General features: G+C 38.2%; 1 long non-coding RNA gene across 2 annotated transcripts; it reads left to right on the top strand.

Annotated features, from left to right (window-relative positions):
* The first annotated feature begins 2,500 nt into the window (after positions 1–2,500).
* Positions 2,501–12,790, top strand: LOC129552274 (uncharacterized). 2 transcript variants are annotated; one of them, XR_008685211.2, is made up of 4 exons: positions 2,501–3,181; positions 3,940–4,011; positions 5,743–5,834; positions 9,110–12,790. It is a non-coding gene; the product is annotated as an uncharacterized LOC129552274 (long non-coding RNA). The 2 variants fall into 2 exon arrangements; XR_008685210.2 differs by having other exon boundaries at positions 8,954–12,790.
* Positions 12,791–14,145: the final 1,355 nt, after the last annotated feature.

Raw genomic sequence — 14,145 nt, 5'->3', positions numbered from 1 at the left:
TTTTTTAATTGGAGGATAATTGCTTTACGATGTGGTGTTGGTTTCTGCCATGAAACAACATGAATCAGCATAGGTTTACATATGTCCCATCTGTCCTGAACCTCTCTCACCCCTACCCTATTCCACCCCTCTAGGTGGTCACAGAGCACTGAGTTGATCTCTCTGTGTTATACAGCAACTACCCACTAGCTATCTGTTTCACATATGGTAATGTATATGTTTCAGTGCCAAAATTTGTTTTTTTCCTCTGTCAGCACCAAGTATCAATTCAGGCAGTTTTTATTTTTATCATTAGCAGAAAAGGTGTAGGTGGTGGTATTAGAAGTTGGAGGGGGTGGGGTGAGGGTGAGGAGGCACGAGATTGTAGGAGACAGTGTTCATCTATATATTAATCAAGAATATGGCACCATGTCTCCAGTTTATGTAGGAAAATCGTCTGTAACAGTTCCATATTGGCTTGGCTCTGGGGTTTAGGTTTCTCATGACATGAAATCTTGAAAACTGTAGTTCAAGATCACCTGGGTTTAACAAATATCTTCAAGGTAAAGCCAAGTTTTTGCTTCACATAATCCTTATCTCTTTATAGCATACTCACAAATTCAACTGATGTGGTGTACACTGTATCCAGCATTTTTAGTTATTTTCAGGGCAAGTTATGTTACGGTATCTAGGCTGCCCAGCTGCCACAAAATTAATTCTCTGCATCCACTTTTTGTTGTTCTTTTAAAATTCTCCTTTAATTTCTTTCACTGTTATGAGTGTATTCTTTATTGTTGTTTTTGTTGTTATTTTTTACTGTGATTTTAAGTGGGGTCCTACAAGAAAGGAAAGCAAATATGTGTGCTCAAACTCCTTAAGCTACAAATTATTAAAAGTCAAACTTTAGTTAAAAACTTTTTTTTAAAGAGAAGACAGTAACTATTAAAAATGAATATTTTTCATTATTTTGAAAGTGCAGTTTAAGTAGATTAGTGATAAAGGTTTCTATATTGGACCGGATATATGAATGTTTAGACTATAATAGTTAACATTATGCTAATGTGATTAGATATATGTATACAAGTATATACATAATTTGTTCTTTCAACAAATTAAAAGATCTTTTTTAAGCATGTATTATATATCATACACCAAATGAAGATATTCATAGAAAGTATGTTACTCAATATAAGAATTAGAATATTTTCATTTGAAATATATTTAAATAATTGGATGAAACACAAGCTGGAATCAAGTTTGCTGGGAGAAATATCAGTAACATCAGCTATGCAGATGAAAGTGAAGAAGAACTAAAGAGCCTCTTGATGAAAGTGAAAGAGGAGAGTGAAAAAGTTGGCTTAAAGCTCAACATAGAAATCATAGAAAAATAAGATCATGGAATCTGGTCCCATCAGTTCATGGCAAATAGATAGGGAAACAGTAGCTGACTTTATTTTCGGGGGCTCAAAAATCACTGCAGATGCTGATTGCAGCCATGAAATTAAAAGACACATACTTCTTGGAAGAAAAGTTATGACCAACCTAGATAGCATATTAAAAAGCAGAGACATTACTTTGCCAACAAAGGTCCGTCTAGTCAAGGCTATGGTTTTTCCCGTGGTCATGTATGGATGTGAGAGTTGGACTGTGAAGAAAGCTGATTGCCAAAGAATTGGTGCTTTTGAACTGTGGTGTTGGAGAAGACTCTTGAGAGTCCCTTAGAATGCAAGGAGGTCCAACAAGTCCATGCTAAAGGAGATCAATCCTGGGTGTTCATTGGAAGGACTGATGCTGAAGCTGAAACTCCAATACTTTGGCCACCTGATGTGAAGAACTGACTCATTTGAAAAGACCCTGATGCTGGGAAAGATTGAGGGCAGGTGGAGAAGGAGACAACAGAGGATGAGATAGTTGGATGGCATCACCAACTCGATGGAAATGAGTTTGGGTAAACTCCGGGAGTTGATGATGGACAGGGAGGCCTGGTCTGCTGCAGTCCATGGGGTCTCAAGAGTCAGACATGACTGAGCAACTGAACTGAACTGATGGATACTTTTCTATTTTTGAATATTGTGCATAATTATTATTTGAAGCTAGTTATATAAATGTAGATTTTTTAAAATGTATTAAGTCAAAATACCTGGAAATAATATGAAATTTTATTTGTTATTCTTTTATGAGCACTGGTATGACAGAGATTTCCAGCTTCAGATTAGAACACATACATTAACATTTCATGAAGAAAGGGAAACTTGGATTATATTTATGATATAACAAATAGTAAAATAAATACATACTAGATAAGAATAGTTCTTTATGGGTTTGGCCCACATAGACACATTCCCTGGACAGTTGACAACTACTCTTTTGGGAACTGTGAATATTTTTTAAAAAATTATATGTGTGTGGTGGGTTTTTTTGTTTTGTTTTGGGGGGCTTTTCTTTTTTTTTCTTTTTTTTTTTTTTGCTACTGTCAGCTCTAAAATAGCATTGGCTATAGCTGTAACACGACTGAGCGACTGAACTGAACTGAACTGAACTGATAGCTGTAACAACTGTCAGAATTGGTAGCCTTTTAGTAAATGTCTAGGAGACATTTACTAGATGGAGAAATTAGAAGGAATTTTGTGTGTGTGTGTGTGTATCACACTGTGTAGCATGTGGGATCTTAGTTCTACAATCAGGGATCAAACCCATCCTTCTGGGGGGGAAGCACAGAGTCTTAACACTGGATCACCATAGAAGTCCTGTAGAAGCTATTTATTATTTTTAGAAGGTATTTTAACTCAGAGATGAGATTTTTTGCAATGGAAGTTTAGTGGTTCTACCAACAGCAAGTTCTTTCCTTGGAATGACATTATAATACAGTATAGAATCTTGCCAAGGTTTCTTGGTTATTTCTCATAGAAATACTATGTAAATTTGGTGAGTTATGAAAGTAATCTGTAATGTGCTCCAGTTCATTATTAATTTTTGATAATTAGCATCAAGCTATCATGCATACCTTCTTAGCAATGAATTTAAGTGAATAAATTGAAAATGTGATATATTTGCATGACCACACTAATGCACTGACTATCTTATAGAATGTGATTTCTTTATTGGGGCTTCCCTGGTGGCTCAGAGGTTAAAGCATCTGCTCGCAATGTGGGAGACCTGGATTCGATCCCTGGGTCAGGAAGATCCCCTGGAGAAGGAAATGGTAAGAGTATAAATAATAATACATTATAATCTATTTATTAAAAGTATAGATGAACATTAGCTGTAGCTGCTTGTTTCCTACCATATTATTGAGTTTTGGTGGTTTTATTTTCTCATGGAACAATACCTGTAAGTGTACCCTATTTAAGACACAAAGAAGGTGGAAGTCCTACTGTTAAAAAAATTATTAGCATAAAACAGCATGTGTTTTTATTTTACTTTAATGTTCAAAATAATTTATTCATATTTAGAAAGATGACATCACATAGCATTATAAGACACTATGTTGCAGTTAATAAAAATTTATTAGTAGATTCAAGTTTAAGAATGATATACATTTTTCTCTTTGGTATAGCAAGCACAAGGTTATCCTTATATCAAAATATTACCCTTATTTATTTGTATTTCTATGTAATTTCTTATGAGTAGGAGAAAGTTTGAATTGAGTTAAACCAGATATAGAGTAGATTGCATTCAATCTCAGATATATCCAGGGAATGCTTTATTCTAAGTTATCTCATAGAATTTTATATTCTCACTGTTGTATGCTTACTGTTTTTTTTTTTTTTGTACATTTCCATCAGACTATAAGCTTCATGAAGGCAAGACCAAACTTGTCTGGTTCATGTTATAGCCCCAGCACTTATCACAGAATTACTCTCTCAAAACAAGCTCTCAGTTAGTAGTTACTGAATGGATACTTGACTTAGCAAATTACTTCTTAATATAAGAGAAGTTTTTACATTTTTTTCCCTCTAGTGAATAAATTCAGAATATCTATTCCACACAGATGGCTAAGAAAAACAGAAAAACAATCAGGAGAAAATACAGGTATGCATAGTTTTCTAAGCTTCTAGGTCCTTATACCCTCACCTACAAAGCTTGGTTTCATTTATTTAGGCTCTGGGTGTGCTTACTCGACCTGGTTTTGTAGTTGTGCTTGGCTGAGTCTCATGGCTACAGATGAAGCAAAGGAGCTAAAATGAAGTAGGAATTGGAAGAACAGAGGAAAAAACTGGATTTTTGCCACCAATATTCATCCTTCACTTACCCTGAAGACCCATTTTCTAAGACGGAGGCATGGTAGGTCTCCTTAGAAATAACTGACGAGATTAAGGAACAAAGAATACAAGCCAAATGTCCTGTAAATCGAGGAGCAAGGCTGTCTGATCCAAGCAGACACTGTTATGACATCCTGTACCTGGATTCATAAAATTCCCTATGGGAACCACATAATTCAGGCCAAGGATACCTCTGGAAACATTTGTCATTTGTTCAGCTTTCGAGAATGGCTTTGTGTTAGATTTGCACTGAGTGGCATTGAATATTATAGTTTTGGTAAATGACCTAATTGTCGAGAGTATCATAATGTAAATTGCTTATTTCAAAAAGACATTTTTCTGTGCCTTAGTAGCTTCTTAAACTTTCACCAATGTTAATAATTCAATTTGGAGACATGTCTGACTGGGAGAGAATTGTCTCTCCCATGAGTCATTTCAATCACCTTCCTAGTTGATGGAGCAAAAGTACCCATTTCAAAAGTGAGTGTGGAAGTGCAGCAGAGTGACTGGAAGAACTGCACGAGGAAGCTGAAGACTGGATGCCAGTCTTTGCTCTGTCACTTAGTGTATATGTGATACTGAGTTACAAATAGCTGTTCTGCTCCTCAATGTCAGACTCTGTATTTATGATCCTTCCTACCTCACCTGCTTCCTCAGAAATAAGATCATGAACATGACATCTCCAAGATGCAACACACGTTTGAGATGTTACACTTCAGTATCAAGGTTAAGCGTCAAAGAACTCAATTATGATGTCATTCAGAAACAGGATTTGGAAGGATAATGGCTATGAAAATAAGAAGGTGAGAGAATGATGGTTCAAAGGGAAGAAGCAACACCTATAACAGTATAAGGATCAGAAGTCCTAAACTGAAAATCTGCAACTAGGAGGAAACAAAGATGAGAGGGCTGGATCCATGTGTGATTTTTGTTCCTCTGGCTAAGAACTGCAGTATTATTTCTTAAATGAAGCCTCTGTTGCTTAAGATTGTCAATGAGTGACTTACAAGCCCAGGAAGACTTATCCTAAAAGTCTTTATTGGTTGACTTTTCTGTAATGGTAATCAATTAAAAATATTTTTACTTGGGCCCTTGACTAAGACAGTCTTGTGGAGCCTAGATGCTGTAGCCAAGAAGAAAAACCATCCGAAGCATCTCAGGTACTTGGTCATTATGGACTTGTTTCTTCACATGGAAGATGAGACCCTCAGAGCAACAATGCCAAGTAATGGAATAGAGCTAAGACTTCTTAAGTGAAATAATACAATTTTGAGGGGGAAATGGATGGCAACTAGGCATAGGTTTTTAATAAACAGTTTCACTAGGAAAGCATGGGGAAATCTCTTAAAACCTCGTTTGCTTTTTTTTTTTTTTTAAGCATTTGATCACATACTTTTAACTTTATGACATTGAAGATTACATAAGCTTAATTTTAGGCAATGCTGTAGCTTCAGTTTATAAGAAATTCAGATGATAGTCTGTTTCTCTTTTTTCTTTGAAGAAAGGAAAGAAGGATCATTTAAAGCAAAACAATGGCTTCCATTTATCTCTTATACGACATGAATAAAACAGCCCTACCAGGTATGTCCTCAGGTAAGTGGTTCTGTGGTATATTTTTTAAGTGTTTTCCATATCACACCTACCAGCATTCCTCTTAGAATTATGCTTTAGACATTACTTGGGTTGCAAAAAACCCAAATATACTTTTAAGAATCCCTCAAGTTCTTCCTTTCTTGATTTCCACTTTTTCCATTCCTCTGCTATTAAAGCTATTTGAAGAGGTCTCAGTGAACAACCATCGCCATCTTCATATATTTTTGGCAGCCCACAAAATTTAAAACTCTCTTAAGCTCACACCAAAAAGTTAGGTCTTACTCATTTTGTGGCACTGAAAAATGATTACTAATATGATAAATAAAAAAACAAAGTAACTTAAAGGGTTTTTGAGGGGGAATTTTATCTCTGAAGTTGTTTCCTGATAAAATAAGAATAATCCTCAAAAGAAAAAATATTGTGGTTTCATTAGAATTATGTTCCTTGAAATGTGCAATAATCGTCTCATGGTCAAATGTTTATTTCATGACAAAAATGAGGAATGTTGGTGTATTACTCTGCATTGTAAAGTGTGACAAGTTCAGAGTAAGCTAACTGGAAGCTTGGAAACCAAGGATGGATAGATCCTCAGATAGATTTTTATATCAGTGAAGAATTGCATTTGTCTTCTAGTGACAGACTTGTGTGATTTAAATGTATATGGTTGTACATTTGTCAGTCAAAGCATAGAGCTAGGCAGTCACTGAATTCAGTAGCACATGAGTGTCAGGGATTCTGGGATAAATCTCTTAGCTTTCTACTGAGTCCCCAAATGGCTGCTAGACCTCACGACCGTACAAGCAGTTTTTGAGAAAGAAGAAAGACGGGGTTTTTGTCAGCTTAATAAACTTTTCCAGAGGTCTCATCCAACTGTTTATTACATCTTCCTTATGAGATATGCTTACATCTTACTGTCTCCCTACGAGCGATTGAGACTGTAAGAGACAGTGCCTTCCACGTCTCTTTCAGATTCTGGTCGGTTTCTCGCAGTTTTGACGTTCTTTCTTGTAGATGCCTCACCCTGGTCTCAGCCTTCATCCTGTACACGGCGTTCTGCTTTGATCTTCAGACTCCATGCAAATTTCCCATTTTATGAGAACGCCATTCATATTGGATTAGGGCCCGAATGACTTCATCTTAATTACATCTTCAAAGACCCTTCCCAAATGAGACCATACTGGGAGTTAGAACCTCAACATATACTTTTGAGGGAACATAATTCAATATGTAACAGTTGGTGTGCAAATTACTTAATCAGAAAAATGAAACTGCAACCTCCACATTGCAACAACCTTTTTTTTTTCTTCTTCCATTTTATGAAGAAATGACATACTATAGGGATGTTTAAGCATTTTAAGTGCCAACTAAGTAGCACAGATTGGAAATACTGCTTTTAGTACATTATTATGAAAATATACAGTAAGTCTAGATTACAGGTGGGTTGCTCCTGACTCTGAAGATACAGATTTACTGCACGTTATAACTGTACGATTAACCAGTGTTCACCATAACACCTCACTTTTCTCAAAATAACACTTTTTTGAAATTGTTTTCAGTATATTTGGAAATGAAAAATATATACTAAATCAATAGTACATGTCCAGAAAAAGACAGAATTGCTACTTAGTTAACACAACCATTTCTAATATCTTTTGCAACAAATTCAAATTGAGCATCATGTTGGATGAAACAAAACATTGTTGTTCTGTGTTAGTACACCAGGTGAGAAGATGTAGCATCTTTTGAACCTTTAGTCTCTTCTGTACATGTTTCCATGTGTCTCCACATGTTCCATTGGTTTTAGGTTTCAGTTCAGTTCAGTCGCTCAGTCGTGTCCGACTCTTTGCAACCCCATGAATCACAGCACGCCAGGCCTCCCTGTCCATCACCAACTCTCCGGAGTTCACTCAAACTCATGTCCATCAAGTCGGTAATGCCATCCAGCCATCTCATTCTCTGTCATCCCTTTCTCCTCCCGCCCCCAATCCTTCCCAGCATCAGAGTCTTTTCTAGTGAGTCAACTCATTGCATGAGGTGGCCAAAGTATTGGAGTTTCAGCTTTAGCATCAGTCCTTCCAATGAACACCCAAGACTGATCTCCTTCAGAATGGACTGGTTGGATCTCCTTGCAGTCCAAGGGACTCTCAAGAGTCTTCTCCAGCACCACAGTTCAGAAGCATCAATTCTTTGGCGATCAGCTTTCTTTACAGTCCAACTCTCACATCCATACATGACCACGGGAAAAACCATAGCCTTGACTAGACGGACCTTTGTTGGCAAAGTAATGTCTCTGCTTTTTAATAGACTATCTAGGTTGGTCATAACTTTCCTTCCAAGGAGTAAACGTCTTTTAATTTCATGGCTGCAATCAGCATCCACAGTGATTTTGGAGCCCAAAAAAATAAAGTCTGACACTGTTTCTACTGTTACCCCATCTATTTCCCATGAAGTGATGGGACCAGATGCCTTATCTTTGTTTTCTGAATGTTGACCTTCAAGCCAACCTTTTCACTCTCCTTTTTCACTTTCATCAAGAGGCTTTTTAGTTCCTCTTCACTTTCTGCCATAAAGGTGGTGTCATCTGCATATCTGAGGTTATTGATATTTCTCCCAGCCATCTTGATTCCAGCTTGTGCTTCGTCCAGCCCAGCGTTCCTCATGATGTACTCTGCATATAAGTTAAATAAGCACGGTGACAATATACAACCTTGACGTACTCCTTTTCCTATTTGGAACCAGTCTGTTGTTCCATATACAGTTCTGACTTTTGCTTCCTGACCTGCATACAGGTTTCTCAAGAGGCAGGTCAGGTGGCCTGGTATTCCCATCTCTTTCAGAATTTTCCACAGTTTATTGTGATCCACACAGTCAAAGGCTTTGGCATAGTCAATAAAGCAGAAATAGATGTTTTTCTGGAACTCTCTTGCTTTCTCCATGATCCAGCGGATGTTGGCAATTTGATCTCTGGTGCCTCTGCCTTTTCTAAAACCTGCTTGAACATCTGGGAGTTCACGGTTCACATATTGCTGAAGCCTGGCTTGGAGAATTTTGAGCATGACTTTACTAGCCTTTATTTTTGTCACAGTCTTAAGAAAAAAAAAATACTTTTTTTTTTCCAGGATTTAATTGTGCCACCAAAAGACAAGGTCAAGGTTTGAACTCTGGTACCTGTGAATAGGAGCTTATTTGAAGTAGGGTCTTTGTAGATGTAATCAACTTATGATAAAATCATAAGGGAGGGTGGATGCTCATCAAACGTTTGATGTCTTCCTCAGAAGAGGGGAATTTGGACACAGAGGGAGAAGACCATGGGAAGACAGAGACAGAGAATAAAATGATGCATCTAAAGCCCAGGAATGCCAAGGATTACAGGGAATCTCCAGAAGCTAAGAGAGAGGCCTGGGACAGATTCTCCCCGGAGACTCCAGAAAGTTTGCCAAGACTTTTGGACTTGATTTTAGACCTTTGGCTTACAGAACCATGAGAGAATTAATGTCTGTTGTTTCAAACCACCCAGCTTGTGCTAGTTTCTTATGGCAGCCCTAGGAAACTTAATGTGTCCAGTGCATCCAATTGTGATGTCAAATTCCTGTCTGAAGATAAGCACCAACTGCAATTCTTGCAGCTCTGCCTGCCTTAGTGAGTAAAGTATCATTACAATCTATGTTCAAACTTTGTTTTACTTTCACACTGCTGTTTATTCACACTGTTTATATAAACTTGTTTTCACTGTTCACTTGATATATATGTATATACACACACACACACACACACACCAGTCTATAAAAATTTTTTTGAGTATTTTGGATTGGAATGATATACCTTGTAATTTATTTAAAATTAAGGAACGTTGCTTTCAATTTATGACTTTTCACTTTTAGGGCAAGGTTTCAGGAACAAAATTAAAATCATTAAATGAGCCATAGAGTTTACTATTAATATATGATTCTGATGATCACAACCTGAATAAAGAAAAAAGATATTTCTAGCAAGAATATGGTAAGTGGTCATGTTGGTTTCCTGGGAAAATAATAATGTATTCTTGGAAGCACTGCTAATTATTCATGAATTTTAAAAATACCTTTATAAAGAGAGAGGAAGCACATGAATTTGTCAGGGAAAGAAAAGGGCAAAGCAAGAAATGAGGAAGATGTGACTTATGGAAAAGCAGCAATAAGAAGAGGCGTGAAAATGAAGTGAAAGTCGCCCAGTCATGTCCGACTGTTTGCGACCCTATGGACTATACAGTCCAGTGAACTCTCCAGGCCAGAATACTGGAGTGGGTAGCCTTTCCCTTCTCCAGGGGATCTTCCCAACCCAGGGATCGAACCCAGGTCTCCCACATTGCAGGCGGATTCTTTACCAGCTGAGCCACAAGAGAAGAAGAGGCAGAGAGAGAAGTAACCGAGGAAAGTGTAATTTACCATCATTCTTGCTCTCTGACAACTTTAGTTTTCAGCTCTGTTTATCAGATTGTTGTATAGTTTATCAGATTTATTTTTTAGGCTTTCATATTTCATAATTTATTCTTTAAAAAATAATTGCTAATCCCCTGCCATCCCTCAATTGTTTGTTCAGATATCACCTTGTCAGGTGGTCCACTGACTGCTCACATTCTGTGACCTGACACCCCTCCCCAGTCCCTGGAGTTCAGAGCTCTCTTGTCCTGTTCCACCTATTTATCTTATCGGCATGCTTATTGCCTTCTAGGAAGATTTGTAGTTTACTTACTTATTGTTTTTATTTCATTTTGCCTTCACCTCCTCCTCCCAAAACAGAAGCTCCTTAAATTCACATATCTTAGTCACTGATGAATCCCAAAAACCTAAGGCAGTCTGGTGTATGACAGATGCCCAGTGGTTACTTCATTTTTTAAAATCAGTAACTATATTGTCTTTAAAATTAATAACCTGAACCTGTTGTGGCACTTACAGGACTATGTTTTCATGGTATATATGTGTTTATATATGTGAGTAATGAGTAAAACACACACACACACATATATGAAATGAGTAAAGTGCAAGTGTTAGTCACTCAGTTGTGTCCAACTCTGCAACCCCATGGACTATAGCCCACCTGACCTACCTGTCCATGGGATTCTCCAGGCAAGTATACTGGAGTGGGTTGCCACGCCCTCCTCCAGGGGATCTTCCCAACCCAGGGATCGAACCCAGGTCTGTTTCATTGCAGGCAGATTCTGCAACTATATATATATATTGCATATTGGACTGGGAGTTTGGTGGCATGTGTATTCTCATTTTATCACTTGACATGGAATTATATGTGTTTGAAGCTCCAATACTTTGGCCACCTCATGTGAAGAATTGACTCACTGGAAAAGACTCTGATGCTGGGAGGGATTGGGGGCAGGAGGAGAAGGGGACGACAGAGAATGAGATGGCTGGATGGTATCACCGACTCGATGGAGGTGAGTTTGAGTGAACTCCGGGAGTTGGTGATGGACAGGGAGGCCTGGTGTGCTGTGATTCATGGGGTCGCAAAGAGTTGGACACGACTGAGCGACTGAACTGAACTGAAAGAGGAGTTGTTGCTTGAGCTGATGCTTGCCTCCTGAAATGTCTCTATAACATAGTTTAGTAAGATGTTAACAAATCCCAGTGAAACACATCTGCTCTGCTGTTGTCTCCAACTCCTGGTCTCTTCAAACTTTTAAAACTGTCATAGACTACTGGAAACATGACTGCATTTGAAATTAGTTCAATAAAACAGTAGTTGCAGATGCATCATTAAGGGTTTAAAACCATATTTTCAGCCAAAGAGAATGGCTTGTAAATGTCTGGCCATTACTCCAGTGGTGTAGAAGGAAGTTTTCTGGCAATGAGGGAAGTGGGGCTCCCTGCTCGCTGAAACATAAATGACTAAATGCGAGAGTTTTCTTCACATGTCTGCTCACCAGTGGTGGGGATGTGTAACTGGATGCTAGTATTGCAGTGCACTTGTAGGTTAAAATCAGGAGGTGATGAAAGACAATCTATGGTAATAGAATTGGAGGAACTCGGGGGATTGGATCAACCAGGTACAGTCCTACTGCTCCCTCTTTTTCACTTATATAAGCATTTTTCCCCCTACAATCTAGAAAGTACAGTGCAGTGCTTTCCAATTTAATTGATGGCCCCGTCTGGCATAAGTGATTCCACATGGTGGTTGACGAATGACTCTTGGGTTAGCCCCTCCTCCTGCTCAAGAAATAGACAAATTAGCAGACTTTTCTCTCTTCTCCATAGAACTATCATTCGCACATCAATTTATCTATCTTAGATGAAATTTTAAATATTTTATAAACTGGTGAAATCTCTTGTTCTTGGTTTTGGGGGAAAGTGGAGTCTCATAAATAGAATTGTCTTACCTTCTCGGTCATGGGGTTGATGGATGGTTGGAGGGAAAGCAGCATCCTGCGTTTTTCAGAGGCATGTCTCTGCTTACATCAGATTATATGGTGACTTGCAGTGTAACTATACTAGTATCTCTTTACACAAGAAAAATTTCTTTTAAATAACAGTATCAATTTGGGGTTGCTCAAGGGAGTTAGTAGAAAGGCTTAGAACATGGCAGTAGTAATATATACTCACAAGGTCAAAAATTCTCAGCTTGAGAATGGTTCAGTGCGCTCATTCATCACTTTCCACTTTTGCTCATGTAAAAGAAAGACACCCAACCAGGTGTAAATTAAACTACTTTACTAGCATGATCAGGCTTTAAAAAAGTATCAAATCCCAATTTACTGCTGTCAGTTCACATAAAGATGTAATCTTTATGTTGTAGATATTTTTGATTGTGTTGTTCCCCAAACTCAAGGACAGAAACACACTGAATGACAAGCATGTCAATCTTGCATGTATACAACAATATCCCCTGAACATTATAGTGCACCCTATATAACTACCTAGTTAGTTTATATAAAAACACTGATCAAAATAATCTGCATTTACCAAGAATCCGACAAAGACAACTAAGAGGAAACAAAGGTTTCTTTAATCTACTGGGTAGGCTAGATTGGAGAGATGGCTTTTACAACATTCTTAGGAAAATTCACAGCTGAGGATTCGTAGCTGTGATGCTCAGATGAGGACAGCTGATACTCACGCATGTTCCTGAAGCCAAGTGGTGGGAGGATATACCGCATCCAAGCTGTTTCCGTGAGTGCACAGGCTCCGGCTTGTTTTCTCAAGACTGGAGAAGACATCACACATTCTTTGGAAGTTGAGTCCAAACCAAAACTCCACTAGATCTCCTGTCCTGCCTCTGTGTGGTCTGGGTGACCCACTTTAGCTTGACAGAGCTCTGGGAAATTTGATATGTCTACATCCAGTCTAAGGGTTACTCCTGGGTGGTCCTTAGCAGTTAATAGAATTTGATTCTGGGGCCATCATGTGAGATTCAGAGAAGTCCAAGAATCTGGGCCTGGACAAGATCCAGTCTGTTAAGAATGGTGATTACTCCTGAGCATTTCAATATATAAATTGGCAGAACTAGAGCTGTTCTGGGAGAATGTACAGATAACACCAGACACACCTCACCAGCCATCTGCAGCCATCTTGCTTAGCATCTTCCAAGGCAGAACTCAAGGCACCATGTTTTCAGATTGAGCAGTAGCTAGGCATTAAGGCAGCTGTTCAGAACTTTCCAGGAATGGCCTTATGACTAGAAAAGACACAAAGACATTTGCTTTAATCTATTTAGATTTGATTATTTCTCTAAATAATATAATTTTTATTAAGTGTAACTGCTTCACAGTGTTATGTTTCTGCTGTACAGTGAAGCAGTTATATGTACACCTACACACCCTCCCTCTTGAGCCTGCCTCCCACCCCAACTTCCACCCCACCTCACCCCATCCCTTCCCTCTAGGTCATCCCAGAGCACCAAGCTGAGCTCCCTGTGCATACAAGCAGCTTCCCATGAGCTATCTATTTTATACATGGTAGTGTATAGGTGTCAATTCTTAATTACATGTACACTAATAAAAGAATGGAGATATGGCAAATCTAGAAATCATTTATATTTTACTATTAAAAAATAATGGGTTGTGGAAAAAGCGTGTGCTTTGGAGACACCCAGGCCTGAATTTGAATACTCGCTCCCCATTTACTGGCTGAGAGACTTGGGGCATTATCCCAAGAGCAGAAAATATCAAGGATTATTCAAAAAGTGTTCAAGTATATTTGTATGTGTCAGTCTTTTAAGAAAACCAACAATGTTTCAATCGTAAAAACCTGCCTAAAATTGCAGGCTGCCTCTGGTATCTGTCTGCATGGCAATCATCAGCATGTAACATAAATGTGTATTTTAC

This window comes from Moschus berezovskii, chromosome 3 (assembly GCF_049115385.1).
Source record: "Moschus berezovskii isolate FMDL1 chromosome 3, NW_MosBer_1.0, whole genome shotgun sequence".
NCBI classification, from domain to species: domain Eukaryota; kingdom Metazoa; phylum Chordata; class Mammalia; order Artiodactyla; family Moschidae; genus Moschus; species Moschus berezovskii.
Note: the sequence above shows the minus strand (reverse complement) of the source record. Positions and strands in the feature narration are given on the sequence as shown.